At 42.3% G+C, this 19,103-nt stretch overlaps 1 protein-coding gene across 1 annotated transcript in view; it reads left to right on the forward strand.

The window, feature by feature from the left end:
• Positions 1–4,675: 4,675 nt before the first annotated feature.
• CBX3 (chromobox 3) overlaps positions 4,676–19,103 on the forward strand; it is a 294,217-nt gene continuing 279,789 nt past the window's right edge. Inside the window, exon 1 of the mRNA XM_077303092.1 lies at positions 4,676–4,687. The gene's annotated coding sequence lies outside the window, so the exon portion shown is untranslated. The remainder of the gene's footprint in view (positions 4,688–19,103) is intronic.

Consider the following 19,103-nt stretch of genomic DNA (forward strand, 5'->3'; position numbering starts at 1 on the left):
GGCCTACCACTGGGAATTATTCAATCAGTGGCCATCAGTACGGTGGCTACAGGTATCTGCAAATGAGCCCACACTTGACAATTAGAATATAAGATTAAGTTATGTAAATATATAGTTGAAGATAAAAAAAACAAAATATAAAACAATGTTATGGGGCCATGTTCAGAAGTAAACACGTAGATTTTCTTGCAAGTTAGCATTTGTTGGATTTGGCTGCATGAGTTATATATAAAGACATTCAGAACTGACTAATTGTTCCTTGGCAAAAAACCTTTAGTCCGTTAAGAACACACATAGAATAATATTAGAAATGAAGAAATCTAAGGAAAACCACATGGCTGCATAGTTATTCAGTGATCTAAACTCCACCTGGTTGGTTATTTATCTGATGTTCTAAGTAACATAGCCATCCTTTCTATTCTATCCTTGACTTCCCATCTGGACTTTTATCTTGTCTTTTATCTGTACATGTTGATTTCTCTTTGAAGTTTTGAACTGCAGTGTGTGATTTGTAGCCTCTGAATGTGGATGCCACCATTGTCTTCCAGCTATTTCAGGGTGTGGAAACAATGCACTGTTTAGATTCGCCATCAGTACATTAATAGCAACATCACTCATAGATAACTTCGTTTTCACAGGGTGATATTAAGAAAAATTGTGGTTTCCCAAAATGATGCGCCGTTCTGTCAGATCCACACCACACTTACCCTTTGGACTGAGAATGATATTGTTTTATGGCATCAATTCTGTGGTACAATGTTAATAAATTTGTGTTAGGAATATGATTGCATCATTTTGATGCCACAACATTAAATCACAAGAGGGGAAGAAACCAGTTGCAATAATAATATATTTTAAAAGCACACCAGATCTTTGCAGGGGGGAGGAAATCAATAGGAGCATATGGGCTACAGTTTGAAAACTTTAAGCAAGTTAAAAAAAAGACATAAATCTTTATGATGAAGATTATGAGTTTGGCTTCTAAAATAATAACTAGCATTAACTGCAACATTGTAACGATTTTATGACACAACAACCTAGTTCTAAACTATGAGAATTAAGGTGGGATTGAAGAAGAGTTGGTTCTTATATGCTGCTTTTCTCTACCAGAAGGAGTCTCAAAGCAGCTGACAATCACCTTTCCTTTCCTCTCCCCACAACAGACACCCTGTGAGGTGGGTGAGGCTGAGAGAGCCCTGATATTACTGCTTGGTCAGAACAGCTTTATCAGTGCTGTGGAGAGCCCAAGGTCACCCAGCTGGCTGCATGTGGAGGATGAGCAGGGAATCAAACTCAACTCACCAGATTAGAAGTTGGCACACCTAAGCACTACACCGCTAGTGGTTTATATCAATGGGAGAGCTAGATTATTGTCCACTAAATGAGAAAGAATAGTGGCATTAAAAAGAAATGTTAAGTCATTTGGAAAGGACTAAAACCTTTCTAGTTTTAGTATAGATACTTAACATTCCTGGCTTGACTGGAATTTCTGTACACAAGAAGGAAAATAACAGCAAGACTGATGTCAGCATATGAAAACATTTTATGTACAAATTGGGTTGTCAGTGTTTTGATTTCAAAGTATTCAAGAGGAGCCGAACTTGGCAAATCAGGGGATGACCATCAGACCATTGGGCCATCTAGCATAATTGGTCCATCAAACCATTGGTCAACCTAGCATAGAACTGACAGCTCAGACAGTCCTACTAGCTGAAATCCTTTGAATACATGAAGCTGCCTTAAACCAAGTCCAATTGCTGGTCTATTAAGGTCAGTATTCTCTGTGACTACTGGTAACCCCCTAAGTGTAATTCATATCTTCTATCTGATCTTTTTAGCTGGCGATGCTGGGGATTTAACTAGGAACTTTTGGCATTTTAAGTGGACCCTGTTCCACTGAGATGCTAGAGACTTTACTTGGAATTTTAAGCATACCAGAGAAATGCTTATGAGATTTTCCTAGTCACAAGTAAATGCAGAATATCTGTATAACATGAGGTCATATATAGTTGTACAAAGATTTGCACAAACAATTATGTTATGTTAGGTTACCCAAGACTTTCCGTCTATGTTCAGCTTGGGACAAGAAGGACTGAGCTACAAGTGAAGCCTGTATCCGGCTTCTTCAGATTCTGTTATAATAGAACAAGCCAAAATTATATCAACTTCTAAACCTTAGTGTTGAATTTTAATTCTTTAATTGTACTCAGCGAACTAAGGTAGAGCTTGGTTATGAGCCTGATGCATCGAGGGGGTAGGGTGGGGGTTGTAGATCTAGGGATGCCAGGGAATTAATGAAATGGACAAAGCTTTTGACATACAATTGCCATGCACTGGGTTCCTAATTACCATTCACCAATGCAACAATTGAATTCATATTAGGTAGCATTTTGTTCTGAAAAACAAACCCCGCCAAGACTGTTAATGCTGAAAAGAATGATGCCAAACTAGTTCCAGGGAGCTTTCTGTCTACATTGAACCATTTACATGTGGAATCTTTTCTCACCTTTTCTATTCTGAAATTTAAAAAGCAGATTAGAAAGCATAGGAAACCAATACATGAGGGAAATATGTATGGTGTGGTATAGAGGCAATTTTAATGCTCGATTTCCCAACTAAGTTTTAAAATATAGATTTTTCTGTTTTTCAGAGAACAAAAATTTGAACAAAGGAGGTTGGACATGAAATGCCAAGACCAAATGTATGATTTGCAATGTGAACATAAATCTAAACGTAATCCCAGGGCCAGGAGAAGAGAGCAACTGAAAAGCGAAGTGGTTGCTGTTTGTTGGACATGCAAACCTGGAAGGCAAACTGGAACACTTGCTTGCTGTATTAATAGCATCATTCACAGCTGGCCAGAGGAAACGAGCCATAGAGCTACAATAATTCCCTTGCTATGACTACTAATTAGCTACAAGACTGGATAGTGTGATTATCATAAAGATGTGGCTTCCCCCCCCCCCTTTCTGAGAGAGTTTATTTCAGATAATATATTCTCCGTAGCACCAGCTGGTTGAAGACCTCCTTTGGCAACAATAGGTGTGATTAATCCAATAAGCATTTCACATGAGCAACTATTAAGAGTGTAACTTCCTCACAGTGGGGCTTGTGTATCCTATATGCTAAGGAGGAGAAGACTCAATTTGTGTGTACTATTTGGTAGGCTTCTTATATAGCTGTATAATCAAAATGGCCCGTTTCAGCATCAGAATAAAGCCAAAGCTGTGTACTGCTCCACCCCCAGCTGCCAAAGAACTGCCTACATGTGCAAAATACATTAAGCCGTTGTAGGAACCATTTACTTTAAAGCATCCTGAAAGCCATGTAGGGATCGCTCCCTCTGACAGGAGTAAAATGATTTATTCACGTATCTGCAACATGTCCCTAAGTTCTCTTTTTCAGGAATCAAAGTGCACTAGAGTTTCACATTCCCAAGCTCCTTTTATTTCAGCATGAAAGTGATTAAAGATGTTTATCTAAGCAAAAAAAAAAAAATCCGACTTCAAGCCTGCCGCTTTCATCTTAAGAACAATCTGATCTCTGGGGGCTGTGAGGCACATAGGGAAAGCATTTGAAGAGCTCTCCATTTATCCACTTTCAGATTTCCCTAACAAGAAATTTTAACACGTAAACAAATAAGAATGACAGGAAAAGGTAAAGAGATCTGATGAAGGAAAACATGGAATAGATGAAAAGATACATTAAACATTTTATGAGTGAGAAGGAGATGAATGAAAGGGAGATAGTGAGATTGTGCAAAAATCAGTCAATCCGGAGATTGCAGGAATGAACACATAAAACACAGTTTTCTACAAACTTGAAAAATACCCCAAGCTTTTGGTTGGGGCCAATGACCCAACGACATCGAACCCTAACTCCCAAGGAAAGACCCCTCATGGTGAATATTATCAACAGACTCCACCAGAGATAAAACTGCATTGGTTGCATAGGGATGCATTGAAAGGTTTTAATGTTTGGTGTAGTGGTTAGGAGTATAGACTTCTAATCTGGCATGCCAGGTTTGATTCTGCACTCCCCCACATGCAGACAGCTGGGTGACCTTGGGTTCGCCACGGCGCTGATAAAACTGTTTTGACCGACCAGGAATATCAGGGCTCTCTCAGCCTCACCCACCCCACAGGGTGTCTGTTGAGGGGAGAGGAAAGGGAAGGTGATTGTAAGCCACTTTTGAGCGTCCTTCGGGTAGAGAAAAGTGGCATATAAGAACCAACTCTTCTTCTTCTTCTTCTTCTTCTTCTTCTTCTTCTTCATCATCATCATCATATGGTTCATGTTGTCATTGATATATATCACCCTGAGCTGTTCTGGGAAGGCAATATATAAACAAACAAACAAATGCCCTCAGCAAGCTGAGTACTGCCAGCCTCCAACCTTTGGTTTCTATGGCTTAAAGGCAGTGCTGTTTCAGTCTTTAAGGGTGGATTCATTAAAGCAAGGGTTAGCAGCAGCCACCTGGCAACATATTACCATGTGACTTGCCTAATTTATCCAGGACTGGCTGATTATTCAGCTTACAAAAGTCAGTATTACACAGAATCATAGAGTTGGAAGGTGCCATACAGGCCATCCTTCAGTGCAGGATCAGCCTAAAGCATCCTTGATAAGTATCTATCCAGCTGCTGCTTATCCACTGCCTCCTTATGCAGCCCATTCCACCACTGAAGTGTTGGAATAGACAATGTCTGGTGTACAAAGAAGAAGAGAAGAAGACCCTGCAGGGGGCAGCAAGAAGACTGCTAGAGGGGATAATGTGGTCAGGACCTCCCTCCTCTCCTGCTAGGTGTCATTCTTTTTCTGTCTCCAGATTGCTACTCTTAGACCCATTATGCACGGGGGGAATAACGCACATTCAGGGTGGAATGGCGGCGACGAAAATCACAGATAACGCACAGTGCCGGCTGCAACCGGCCGCAGATTCGGTGCATGCTGCCGAAAAAGCCGCGTTAGCGAAACATGGAAGAAAGTGCAGCTTCCGGGTGACCGGGGCGCAACCAGAAGCGGCGCCGGGGTCGCCGCATGCATAATCGGTTACTCTGGGTTTTGCCGCCGTCGCGCCCCGTCCCGTGCATAACCGGTGTGCTTCGCGTCTTCCCCCTCCGCGTTTTCAATGTGGCCCGAAATCGCCGTTTTGGCGGCCGTGCATTATGGGCCTTAGGGGCAATTTCCTGCCACAGATTCAGTCTCTCCTTCTCGCTTAGTTAGGCATGTAGTCAGCTCCTGTCACTGTCTTTCCTCTGCACTATCATGTAAAATTCTTTAGTAAACCTTTACCTATTCTTAAATCAGAGTGTGCAACCTTACTGTCTTGTTTACTCTGCTAACAGGAAGTACTCCGGCTGTATCTGGCTCTGGAAAAAAAATTTCCCCTGATACCTAGCCGGTACCATTCTACAAGTTGAAGAATTACTGTGGGTCATCACTCCTGCTGCCAACAGGAATGTTTCCCTGCCCTCCTTGAAGTGGCAGCCTTTCAAATATGTAGTGATTAGAATTTCAGAATAGGATCTGGGAGACTCAGGGCCATTTCCCACGGCGATCTTTGTTGCAAATTGTTTGCGGAATGAAAAATCGCCATTTAAAATAGTGGAATTCGTCGTTTTGCACACCTGGCTTTGTAGTGGAATCAGTTGCGTTTTTTAGCGTTTCCCACAGGCTTCCGGTCTTGGCAGAAATCGCTAGAAAGGAAGCGCTATTGCCAAGCTTGTCCCGCCCCTGGCCGTCAAGCAGCCAATGGGCAGCCGTTAGCATGCTCCCAAACAGCCCCTTTCCCTTTAAGAAAGCTTTTTTTAAAAAAAAAACAGACCCATAGCAACGAATCTACGTAGATTCCTTGCACTGGAGAGACCCATCCAGCTGCCTAATGTGATCTATCGTTTGATTGTATGATCGTTGGCACGCTGGCTCGAGTGATAAAAAAAAATTCCCCCCCCCCCCTTCTCACGGGCTCGATTTTCGGCTGAATTTATGTGTAAAAAATAAAGGGACTTTATTTCAGCAAACGGGCTTTTATGTGGTTTGTGCTTAGTGACTAAAGGTGAAGGACTGAAGCCAGGGAAGCCTCTAAACAGAAAGAGGCTCGCCGGTGCGTTTATCCCCGCTCGCTCCGAGAAAAAAAAATGGCGATCGCTTCGCCGGAAGTTTGGAGGAGAGATCCAGGGGGAGGGACTTTGAAGAACCAGCTACAATGGTAACGCACAGGTCTTTAGCGCTACTGTTGCAGATTGGTTGCAGGAGTGTATCGCTATCCGGAGGGTGAATCCAGTTTTCTGGATTCCCCTGAAAGCGCCACAACGAAGCGCTTATTGCTGATCGGTTTCAGGATTGTTGCAGATTGTTGACGACGTCGTGCGTTATGGCAAATTAGTAGCGTTTTCAATCGGCAACCATTGTGCTATTTTTAAGCCGTGGGAAATGCCCCTCAAGTTTTAATCCCCATTCTGCTATGCAAGCTCACTGGGTGATCTTGGGCCATTTACAGATTTTCAGCTAACATCTCACAGAGGATGAGTCTTCATTGTGGGGAAAATGTGTACGAATGACATAAATAATTATAATAAAATTGAGTCCAATGGTACCTTTAAGACCAACAAAGATTTATTCAAGGCATGAGTTTCCGTGAGCATGCACACTTCCTCAGACAAAATGAAACAAGGCTCATGAGAATACAGATATATAGAAAAGGCAATTAGTGGTAAATTAGTAAACTGTGTCATAGTATCCATATGGTAATTCTTTGCTAAAACAGCTTATCAGTTCTTTTGAGTTCAGTTGTCATTCACAAATACATTGGAGAAATGAAACTGTCCATGTTAGTAATTAATCCCAGTTGTGAAAAGAAATAATTAAACGAGACTAGTTGCTGGCCCCATCTGCGTTAAATACCTTTCCCTAAGAAAGAGTTGTGCCTCTCTGAAACTTTAGAAAAAACATAATTAATTCAGATTTTCCATTCCATATTTTTCTTTTAAAAAATGCAAGAAATTAATTTTCCACAGCAGGTTTTCCAAACAATTTTTGCTGCAGGTTACGCTTCATCCGCTAATCACCTGTTATGCCATCCAGCTTTTTGACCCTCAGCTCGTCTTCCAACCACACTCTGGCTCTTTGACCTTTGGCTTGGAATCCAGTCTGTGTGTTTACTCTCTCCATGGCTCACAAATCCAGCTCAGCTTGACTGTTATCCACCCCTCTTGCTGTGAACTCTGTTCCCTTTGGTTCCCAACTTCCAGGACTGGACTCTGCTAGACCTCTTGCTTTGGCACAGCCACCTGGCCGAGTAAGTGCAACCCGGCAGGACAGAGTTCCTTAATTCTTAAACCTTGAACCTATTTCCAGACCACAACAAAATATGTGGATTAACAGTAAATGGAAGAGAATACTTAAGCATGTGCAGAATTCCTTTTCCTCACTCATGAATAATTAGAGTGCTTGCATATCAGAGCTCCGGTCTGTCTAAGGCAATGCTGAGTCCAGGGCAGAGTCTGCACTTACTTTCTTTATTCCATTGTCAATCCTATTGAAATTCAGATCGCTTTGAACTCAGGTCTTCTTCTCCCCCCACCCCTCCCCATTAAAACAGGAAAGTCTTCTGCACATGGTTAGGGAGGCTCAGAAGGGGGGGGGTGAGGCAAGCCTCTTTCTTTCTGTTCTTGAAAGGTGGGGAGAAAGGAGCCAGGCAGGGAGCCTCTTTCTTTTCTTGGAGGGGGTGGGGGAGAGGTTTGAAAAAGGCAGAGAAAGGGGGAAAAAATCCAGGACCGACAGAAGTTGAGAGAAATTAGGGGCTTCTCCTTTAAGGCAAGCATGTCACATGACCAGGTGTGGCCTATCAGAGGTTCTTTACCACGGAGCTTTCTTTCCCAAATGGATATTGAGGATTAAAAGCAGTCTGAGATTTCACACAATAAAGGTAGGGTTACTCCGAATCAATCCTGCTTGCTGCAGAAGGAAAATTTAAATCGCCCAAAATCCAAACGGAAATCGCATTCTGTGTAGAGGGCAGGGACTGAATCAATCTGGGGTTGGAATAAAAGCTCCGTGCAGTTTACACCCTGGCTTCCTTAAAAACCCTGATTTAATTCTTCTTGTTTCTACCAAGTTGTCTGAGTTATCTCTAGCATTTTGACTTTCAGGGAACACATTACTGCTTATGTGCTGAGCTTACAATTTTGGCACAACATAAGAATTCTCACCTTGGACCATCTCCAAGACTTCCAGGAAGTGTTTGGAAGGATGAGCTACAAAGACGTTGACAGGGGAGCCAGCAAACAAGCTGTTCAAACTTATCCTTTCAGTGAGTCAAAAGATTTGACATCATCAAAGAGGAGAGGGAGATGGCAAAAGGTCAGTCTTTCAGCCATTCATCCACACAACATTTCACACTTCAACAAAAACTGTCACATGTGTGTGGGTCTCTTTGGTATCCCACCTGCTTTAATCTGGTCCTTCAGCAGTCAGAGGTTGCCAGGGGCATGTTTAGGACAAGTTAAAATAGCTGAATGATTGACACCAAACAGGCACATCAGCCAAAAACAGAGAAAAAGAACACTGTCACAAAGGAACTGTGTGAGAGCATAATGGAATCCGTGGGCAGACAGTGGGAAATGCAAGCTTCTCAAAATATACAGTTTGAATAGTGTTCAATTCCACTTTCCATTTTTTCTCATATGTTCCCAGTAGAACATTGGTGTTATATATATAGAATTTATTATTCTCTTATTCTTCTTTCGGAAGGGTAAGAGAACATATTAATATGTTTGGTCCTAAGGTTATAGTCTCTCAGGGCATTTCCGCATATGGGGAAAATAGTATTATGCCAGTTGAATGGTGTAGAGCTAAATATTATTGCAACTTCCGGCCACTCTACAGCTTTTTGCTGTCTCGCTCTTCTCTGCCAACTTGTTGTGCTTTTCCACAAGTTCTGCTGGAAATAGCGGAAGAGAGCAATGTGCTTTATACGCGACTCTCTTCCACCTAGTAGTCATATGAAAGAGGTTTGCCTAGGAGCCCCTGGGCAAACAGGTTTTAGCCAGTCCACTGAATCCGCAATACAATGGGGGGGGGTGCAGGTTAGGAGGAGAGGAGTATTGAGTCAGGGGATATCTATGTCAGGCAGAGGCTGCCATTCAGAACCTGTGGCTAAGAGCAAACTCTTTAATCACAGAATCATAGAGTTGGAAGGGGCCATACAGGCCATCTAGTCCAACCCCCTGCTCAACGCAGAATCAGCCCTAAGCATCCTAAGTGTGTATCCAACCTTTGCTTGAAGACTGCCAGTGAGGGGGAGCTCACCACCTCCTTAGGCAGCCTATTCCACTGCTGAAGTACTCTGTGAAATTTTTTTTCCTGATATCTAGCCTATATCGTTGTACTTGTAGTTTAAACCCATTACTGCGTGTCCTTTCCTCTGAAGCCAATGGAAACAGCATCCTGCCCTCCTCCAAGTGACAACCTTTCAAATACTATCATGTCCCCTCTCAACCTCCTTTTCTCCAGGGTGAACATTTCCTCAACCTATCTTCATAGGGCTTGGTCCCTTGGCCCCAGATCATCCTCATCGCTCTCCTCTGTACCCTTTCAATTTTATCTACGTCCTTCTTGAAGTGAGGCCTCCAAAACTGCACACAGTACTCCAGGTGTGGTCTGTATACAATGGGACTATGACATCTTGTGATTTTGATGTGATGCCCCTGTTGATACAGCCCAAATGGCATTTGCCTTTTTTACCACTGCATCACACTGCCTGCTCATGTTTAGCTTACAATCTACAAGTACCCCAAGGTCTCGTTCACACACAGTGTTACCTAGAAGCGTATCCCCCATCCAGTAGGCATGCTTTTCATTTTTCTGATCCAGATGCAGAACTTTACACTTATCTTTATTAAATTGCATCTTGTTCTCATTTGGCCATTTTTCTATTGTGTTACGATGGAGTCTGACCTGGCTTGGCATACTTTTACAGTGTCATGGCTTTGGCTTAAGCCTAGACTACGGAGGGGTGCCACTGGTTGTGGAAGACAGTATGTGAGTCAGGGATCCTGCCATACTTAACAATGCCCCCTCTGGAGTGAATTATATGTCCAATTTATTCAGTCCAGACTAATGTACTCTGTGTGTAGTGGTGGCAAAGAAGGGAACTTTGATTAGAAATTCAGAGCAAAAAGCGGGGCCATTTTCTGCCACAATAAAAACTGGATTCTACAAAACTGTGGCCAATCAAAAAACAAAACAAATTTTATGTTTATGGAGCTACCCTGGTTTCTTTAGGTTCCTCCTAGTTTTCCTTCTCAAGGGAATTGACTGTGATTGTACCTTCAATATTTCACTTTTGAGAAATTCAAAACCTTCTTGGGTTGTGAGTGTCCTGCATAGTACAGGGGGTTGGACTAGATGAGCCAGGAGATACCTTCCAACTCTATTCTAATCACACAGTCACGACTATCAAACATGATGACAACTTTCACCTGATCAACCATTTCTTCCCTATTGGTAAGTATCAAGACTAAAATAGCAGACTCCCTGGTTGCCCCTTCCACTTTCTGGAAAATGGTGAGCTGAGTTTGATTCTGCCCTCCCCCACATGCAACCAACTGGGTGAACTTGGGCTCGCCACTGCCCTGATAAAGCTGTTCTGACTGAGCAGTAATATCAGGGCTCTCTGAGCCTCACCCACCTCACAGGGTGTCTGTTGTGGGGAGAGGAAAGGGAAGGAGATTGTAAGCTGCTTTGACTCCTTCAGGGAGAGAAGGCATATAAGAACCAATTCTTCTTCTTGTTATTTTTTGAACTTTCCAGTAAGAATAGTTCCGTTAAATCTGCAGTGTTCCCATCTACAGTTATCATCACTGAACTAGGCTTTGAATGTACATCTCCCTTCCCTATTGGACTTAGTTTAAAGCCCTCCTCACCAGGTCCACATGACTCTTCACAAAGAACATTTCCCCCACCCTCATGAGGTGCAAACCATCTCCCGATAGAGGATCCTTATCACAATAGTCTGATTCATGGCCCAATGATGTAGCCAGTCATTTATCTGCATTTTCTTTCCCTTCCTTTTTTTCCCCTTAGCCATTAACGGGAAGTCAACGAAAACACAACCTATGCTCCAAAGTCCTTCATTTCCCCCCACAAGGCCACGTAGTATCATTTCATATTCTCTACACTACATTGAGCAGTATCATTTTTTCTTACTTGGAAGTGACATCTGTCCTTTCTGTGACATCCTTCCGCACCAGGTAGACAGCAAACCTCTCAAGACAAGAAGTCCGGTAGACACACTTTGGCTTCTCTCAGTAGTGAGCCCCAATTACCAGATGCATCTCCTAGCCTTAATACATTGGAGAGCAGCGGAACTAGTTCTCTCATCCACAGTGGCCTGTGAAACATCTTCTGAGCTTCAAGGAAGTTAGGGTCTTTGTTCCTTTGGTCCAGAGTCATTATCTATTGGCAAACCCCAGAAACGTTTTTTGTCAAAGGGGCAGAACATCTTATTTTTCAACACCCCTCGGTAATGTTCTGCCATCTGCTGCCCTCTTGTATTGGGTTCTCCTCTAATTCTCTTTCCCAATTGCCCTCTAAAAAGTGCTCCATGAGTTTTTTCGAAGAACTCTTTCCACTTTTAAATAGAATAAAGTGTGGTCAGGTGTTTTTTTAGCTTCTGTACCTTCTCCTCCAGGAATGCTACTAACTTGCACTTGATACATGTGTACTTTACCATAAGGTAAAAATACAAACATGTCACAGACACGCCACAAATATGTCACAGTTCATCACCAGCTACGCTGCTTCAATCCATTGCAGGAAGAACCAAACCCCTTCTGCAAATTCTGGGACACTTTCAGAGTCCCATTGCGATCCACAAGCCAAGAGCCCTTTAGCTTTTGCCCTTCAGCACATGCTGAAGTCATTTATTTACTTTTATTTTTTATTGTATTTGTTAGATTTTTATCCTGCCACTCCCCGAAGGCTCGTGGCGGGTTACAGAATATAATACATAAAAACTCTAATAAAAATACCCTTAAAATTGTATAAGATCATATAATCTACAACCCTAGGTATTGCGAGAAACCAATTAAAAAGCGCCCCCCCCCCACAACCTCTGGGGTAGACATAGGGGATGTCATGAGCCGCCAAAGATGGTTCCATGGGGGTGAGATCTTCCTTGGCGCGCTGGCCTCAACCATGGACCTGATGGAAAAGCTTTGTCTTGCAGGCCCTGCAGAAAGCTGAGAGCTCCCGCAGGGCCCATAGCTCTTCCAGGAGCTCATTCCATCAGGTCAGGGCCAGGACCGAAAATGCCCTGGCCCTGGTCGAGGCCAAGCCTGCCTCCTGGGGCTGGGCACGACCAGCAGATTTGCACCCACAGAGCATAACACTTGAAAAACTGAACCACATCTAGCAAAATCAAGGTGACTCAAATCCATTTTCTATTCTGGTTCTTATTCAGTTATAAAGATGCCACAAGATAAATAGTCAGACAGAATCTAGCAAGATGAATATGAAATTTCCTGAAGGAACCAAAACATGTAGACAACTGCTTTTCCATTACTTCAGTTCAATGAGTTGAGTGAATCCCAATCCAGCTATATCCAGCAAAACCCCACCAATTCATTCTAATGACTGCAACCAGCATGCAAAAATACTATCTGTTCTGCCAGCTTTGTAGATGTCAACTATGTCGAGACCTCGTTCTCAACTGTCTTACAATTTATGCCTTTTTCTGTAAAGTTATCTTGGCTTTCCATTAAGGGGATCAGTACTAACTGAGGAATCGCATAAAGTAGATTGCCCAATCTAAAAAGCACGAGCTACAGGAGAGCAACCAGCAGGCCACACACTAAAGAAATGTATGGAGGAGAAGAAGCACTATCTCTGCCTCTAATGTCCCACCCTCACACCTGCTTCTCTCTCCCTTCTCCTGGATACAAGGTTGGTTTTTTTTTTAAGCAAACTGCCTGGAGCAACAAATAGGTGTACAAGCATGCAGGCCAGGCAAAAAATATCTGCCACACAAAGCATGCCTCTCTAAACTCACCCCCTCCCAAAATCAGGAACGAGATTTTTTTTTCCTGTATCAACACTCATGATTCCATAATGGGTGGCATAGGCATTTCAATGGAGAAGGAGTGATTTTTTTTTTAATGAGCATGTATCGCAAGCCCTTTAAAAGGTTGAGAAAGGGGATTGGTTGCCTGGCTTGATTGACAGGCAGAAGAGAGTCGCATGTAAGGTTCATTGCTCTCTTCTGCCATTTCAAGCAGCCAAGTGGAGTGTAAGGAGCGCGAAAAGGTGGCAGACAGAAGCGAGACAGGCAGAAGGTGAGGAATGTCCGGAGGCGCAATTATTTTTAGTGCTACGCTATCATGCTGGCGTAATGCTGTTTTTATTAGATTTGTGGAAATGCCCACAGAGTTGTACTCAAAGGAACAGGAAGTCTCCAGCTAGTCAGGACACAGGAGAAGACTCCTTGAAAAGTAGAAGAAAGTTCCTGGTCTAAATATGCTAACTACACAACTCCTCAGATGCTCCCTTTATAATAATCTTTATATCTTTTTGAATCATGCACACTACAGAGCTTGCATATGCCAACATAACCTAACATACTGGGTTATTGTATGGATAAAATTAAGGCAAGGAGAATTATTTGAGTTGTCATTGGGAAAGAAAAGGGGACTATAAATACTGAAATATTATGAAAAGGGGACTATAAATACTGAAATATTATGAATGGGGTTGGAAACAACTACAAAAGCCTGATGAAAATTGAGAGTTGAGTGGGATGCCACCCTAGAAGATTGCTATGTGGGATGGCATGGAAGAATCCCCCAGTGAATGGTACGTTATCAGTGCAAGCTGCTTCCAAGATCCTTCTAGCTTGAAAAGCTGGGTAGAAATGAAACAGAGTCATGTTTCATAAATTCCAGAGGTAAACTTTATTTCTGTGCTAGTTGGAGAGGGAGAAAGATCGCATACTATGAAGAATGATAAGTAATATGTACTTTGAAGCATATACGTGTCCATCTGTGCAATAAATAACATTTATCAGACAAAGAAAAATGGATAAACAAAAGAACAATCTGACACTAGCAGCATATTTTCACTGGCTTGCAAGTGTGCAAATTGCCAGCAAGTACTCCAGCAGTACAATTTTGTTTTATTTTTGGCCAAGCTACAATATAACAGTCCATTCTCTCTTTTTTGCTGCTGTTGTTTACTCTGAGACCTCTGTTGACTCAAATGAGCTGTTTTTTATTCCTTTGTAGACATGATGGTGAATTTAGAACAGTATGTTATCAGAGAACTCCTCACAGGCAGTGCTGACAAATAGCTGTGCAGACAACCTATTCAGGCTGTAGTACAATCCATCAACCCTGTCAGGTACTGGCAAACCAGCATGGTTTGCATCAGTTTCTAAGGAGGTGCCCAGCTTCATTAAAAGGTAAAAGACAGACAAGAGGCCAAGGTTCTGGCAGCATTCATAAGACTTCTCAGAAAGTTGTAGCTTAAAAAAACTTGATACAGTGATACTGTCAGAGCTCGATTCAAGTGGGTAGCCATGTTGGTCTGAAATTGCACAACAAAAATTGAGTCCAATAGCACCTTTAAAACCAAGAAAGATTTATTCAAATATTGTATCTGCACACTTATGATCCTTATTCCATCTAGTCTGAGGAACAGTTCATGCACTTGAAAGCTCATGCCTTGAATAAATCTTTGTTGCTCTTAAAGGTGCTATTGGACTCAATTTTTGTTGTACTGTCAGAGCTCAGAAGTCTTTTTTTACATATAGGGAATGTCTTGAAGGTTCTTGTTCTTTTGTTATCTCAAAGTAAAAATACAAAGCTTAGTCGCAATCATGTTGCGAATTTAAGCCAATTTTTAAAAAATCTTCCTGTTATGGACCTCCTGTGACTGGTATGTATTTTTGCAATTGAACTGGAAGACCTGAGTTCAAGTTTTGCCTCATCGATGAGTTCATTTTGTTGCACTTAACCATCACTGTCTTTCAGCTTTCATTAAGTAATTTCTGAATGGGTAAGAGGTGAATTAGCATTCCTGACTCTCATAGCTGTTTACCTGCTGTTATAGTCAGGGCAGTGCTTGCTCCAGTGAAATATTTGTCTCTCTGCATCTCACCCGTGACTGTTAGTTCTGGGATACATTCTTTCCTGAAATGCACACAGGATGGAAATACTTTGAATGGTCTCCTGAAAGCTCATTGGCCTCAGTGAAGAGTTGGCAGCTGGACAAATCTGTCAATAGGCTTTCTTTAACATTAAGTCAGCAGACAGGCTTGGCAAGAAGTAGGAGAACAACTACAGATCCTTTTGATTCTGTCAAAATGAAAAGGGCAACTGGTGACCCGCTGTGCTGAATGCAGCCCATCAGGCCATGTATGGTAGCCTGCGAGGGGTTTGCTAAATCTCAGGGGGGGAGGGGGGTTGTTGTTGCCTACCCAGGATAGAAAAACCAGGGAGAGGTGGGGGGATCTTCACCCTCCTGGCAAGCCACAAGGCATGGTTGGTGGGCTGTTTGGCTTCGCTTGGGCAGAAATGGTGGAGGCTGGCGAGCCTAAGTAGAAATCTGCTTCTACTTTCTTTCTGTACTGACGCTGGGATGGCAGACGTGCTAAAAGGCGGTGGGAAAGGTGTTTGTTCTCTCTTTCAGGAAGAGGGGGGGAAGGCTGGCTCCAGCCTTTGAAGGCAATCTATGCTTCTCAATTCCCTTAACTTTTAGTCATCCAAATGTGTAATTATGATGGTTTAACGACAGAAAAGAGGCAGGTAATTAGAAGTTCTGATCACCCTTGCACACTGTGCCAGAGAGCTTCTCAACACTCTCGAAGCCTTGTTTGCTTTTGCCTCCAGCCAAAATCCCTCAAGGTCTCCATGTAACCAGCTGTCTTGCTAACTAACTGCCCGCACTTTTCCTGAATGGGAGCTATCATCTTCCCTGACATCAGCCTCCTCCCTAGAGCACTTGCGGGCTGTCTTTTTCGGTGCGATTGCATTTATCTATGGCTTGCAGGAAGTGCTTCTAATCACATTGCTTCTTGCCTCAGAGGGTCAAATACAAGACCATTGCTACACAGACAAATGTAGAGGGGAGGCGATGTGTGTGTGTGGTCGGGAGAAACAGAACAACCTTTTTTGCAAGGCTGATAAAGCATTTGGCAGGCAGGACTCTGCAAGCTAGAAAAGCAAACAGCCAGCAATCTGCAACCACCATAAATATGTTACCATCTCAGCTGGAAGATGGGCAATATAGGCACCAAGAGGCCTTTGTTTAATGAGCTGTCAGAAAGCAGGCACAAAATTATTCTCCAAAACACAGGGAAGCCGTAGAGACAGAGCTTGGGCAGAGAAAGGCCTTTCTGTGGATGCTTCAATCTTAGAATCTGAGCAATCTGAGCAATCTAATAGCCTCCTGAAAAGGCAAGATCTTCCTGCTCCATTTGCAATGCACAGTGACCTTTCATTCCATCTATAAATTTTGCTATCCAAAAATACCACCCAACAGCAGACAGTGATACAACCTAAGAATTATAAAACAGTAAACAGAAAGTTTCTTAAATGAACAGTGCAAACAAATAGAAGAAAACAATAGAAGAAAACAGCACTCTTAACCACTACATCAAACTGGCTCTCCCCCTTTCTTTTCACCTGGCCACAGAAAGTCACAGCCAGCAGAAAGGTGAAGGGAAGCAAGCTGCCACTAGCAGAAAGATAAGATTTCATGGGAAAAAACTTTCTCCTTTCTTTTCTCTTGGCCACAGTGAATCATTTTCAGCAGAAAGGTAGGAAGGAAAGTCTCCCAGGATTCAGGAATCAAGATGCTTCATGCCCTTTCTGCTGATCATAGCAAGCCACCAATAGCAGAAAGGGGAGGGGGAGAGAAGATCCATTTAAATCCTTCTTTCTGCTCATTTTGGCTTTTTGTGGGGAGCAGAAAGCAAGGTCATTTATACCTCTGTTTCTGCTCCCTGTGGAAAGCCACAGGAAGCAAAAAACAGAGATAGTTTGGAGTCATTTTAAACCAAACAGCTGAGCGGTGAATTGTCAGGAGCCACCTCTAATTTGTCCATTACATACATACAAGTTATGATCTGATGCTGTCCGCTAGAAAATCAAGAGGTTGTGAAATTTTTCTCTAGTATATTCCAGAATAATTGGCCCACAGAATAAAATTTGATACAAGCAGCTAACATATCTGCGACATTTTCCCAACTCCCCAAAAACTAAATTAACAAATTGTCTGGTTATTAAAGCCTTCTTTAAAAAAAAATTACACTGCCACAGAGTTTTCCACTTTGTCAATCTAGGCAGCCTAGCAACAGGGAGTGCAATAAATAATCGCTCACAGGAAATTCGTTTGTTGAGCAGAAAGACTTAAGGGAGAAAGCACACCCAGAATGAAGAAAATGCATGCAGAAAAATTTTTATTACCATGAAGCATCTGTTTTTGTCTGCATTCTTTTGAGAACAAATTAACAGCCTTTGCATATATCTCCAGATGGCTAGTTGCAAGGATGTTAATATGAAAGAATATGTTTGTTTGGTCCATAGTAATGAGCATGTAGGTTTGCTCTACTTCAGAAAATGTAAGGATTGAATTTTGATGATATATTTATGATAAATAGCTACAGAAAGAAGAGGTATTTTGAAAGCCTAATATTTCTCTTGCTTCTAAAAACTTTTTTTTATAAAATGAGTGCTATCTCTGTAGCCTTTGGAGAAATCAATAATTAATATTATTTTTTAACATTTTAAAATTTGATTTTAAAGTTAGATTATTAGATTGTTTAAGAGACTTTGGAGCAGTTTCCAGTTACAAAATTAATATGGCTAAAACAAAGATTTTAATGATGGCAATATTGGCTCAAGCGATTAAACAGATGAGAGGTAGAACTGGTTGTGAAAATAATCTGGATAAAGTAAGGTAAGCAGTGTATTTAAATAAAAATTTAAGATGTCTTTTTGAAAACAACTATAAAATTATAAAAACTATAGAAGACCAAGAATAGCATTCAAAATCCTCCAGGATGACAAAATGAGAGGAGGTCAGGAAGTACAACAACAGGGAGTTCTACAACAAGGGATTAGGCTTTTGAAATGCCTTGATGAAGCTTTACATAGTCTATTGTGGCCTCTGAGAAGAACTAAGAAAAGAACAGATACCCATTTTTGGAGAACTGCATTGTTTAAAATATGGTTGAAGTATAAACCTAGAATAAGTTCCAGTTCAGTGGTCTCCCAACAGTTTGCACTGGGCATGTCTACCATAGGAGAGATTGTCCTAGAGGTCTGCTTTGCTATGGAGGCAGAACTCTACAACAAGGTGGTCTGACTGGGTGAGATTGGGAAAGTAGGTGGGCTAGGATCCAGGTGTGCTTGTAAATTTATTAATTTTTTTGCCAAAAAGCCATGCAACAACATGGACGTGTTGCAATGTCCCAATGGGCATCTGTGGGGAAGACCAGCTGGTGTATGCCTCCATTTTTGCTCCTTATTTCCCCCCTCTCTTCCACAGTGCATGCTGTGAACGAAAGGCTGGATGCCCAGAAGCATTGGAGGAGGAGGGCTGGCAGGATTATCCGCCTCCATGGCAAGAAGCTGCGGGAGCTCAAGACTATGCTCCAGTGCTTGGAGTCTCACCTGGGGAGGAAGGGGAGGGGGATTAGGGCAATGAATGGTTGTTTTCCTGTTTTTTCTTGGTTGTGTGGAGTTGGTTGAGGGTTTGTTGTTGTACTCGCTGCTGCTGTTCTGTTTTTAAAATAAAATGTTGTTACTTGCCTAGCATGCCTTTCTTCTAAAATGCCATAGTTCCCCTCTCCCAGTCCACCAGTAAGCATGAAAGCAGCACCACCAAGGAGGTTTGTGGTGTAACTGCATACCATGTTTTCACACAAGGATTGAGGGCAGAAGCCCACGGTCACAGCCCGGGTTGCCCCACAAAGATAGAATGACAATGCTGTTTAACAAAAAAATGAACAGTATCTTTATTGGCATAAAAATGGTGTGTGTGGGGGGGGGGGGATTGCTGGTAAGAGGGGTCAGGGAGAATACTTAACCCTGAGTTTGATC

Source organism: Paroedura picta, chromosome 11 (assembly GCF_049243985.1).
Source record: "Paroedura picta isolate Pp20150507F chromosome 11, Ppicta_v3.0, whole genome shotgun sequence".
Lineage (NCBI taxonomy): Eukaryota > Metazoa > Chordata > Lepidosauria > Squamata > Gekkonidae > Paroedura > Paroedura picta.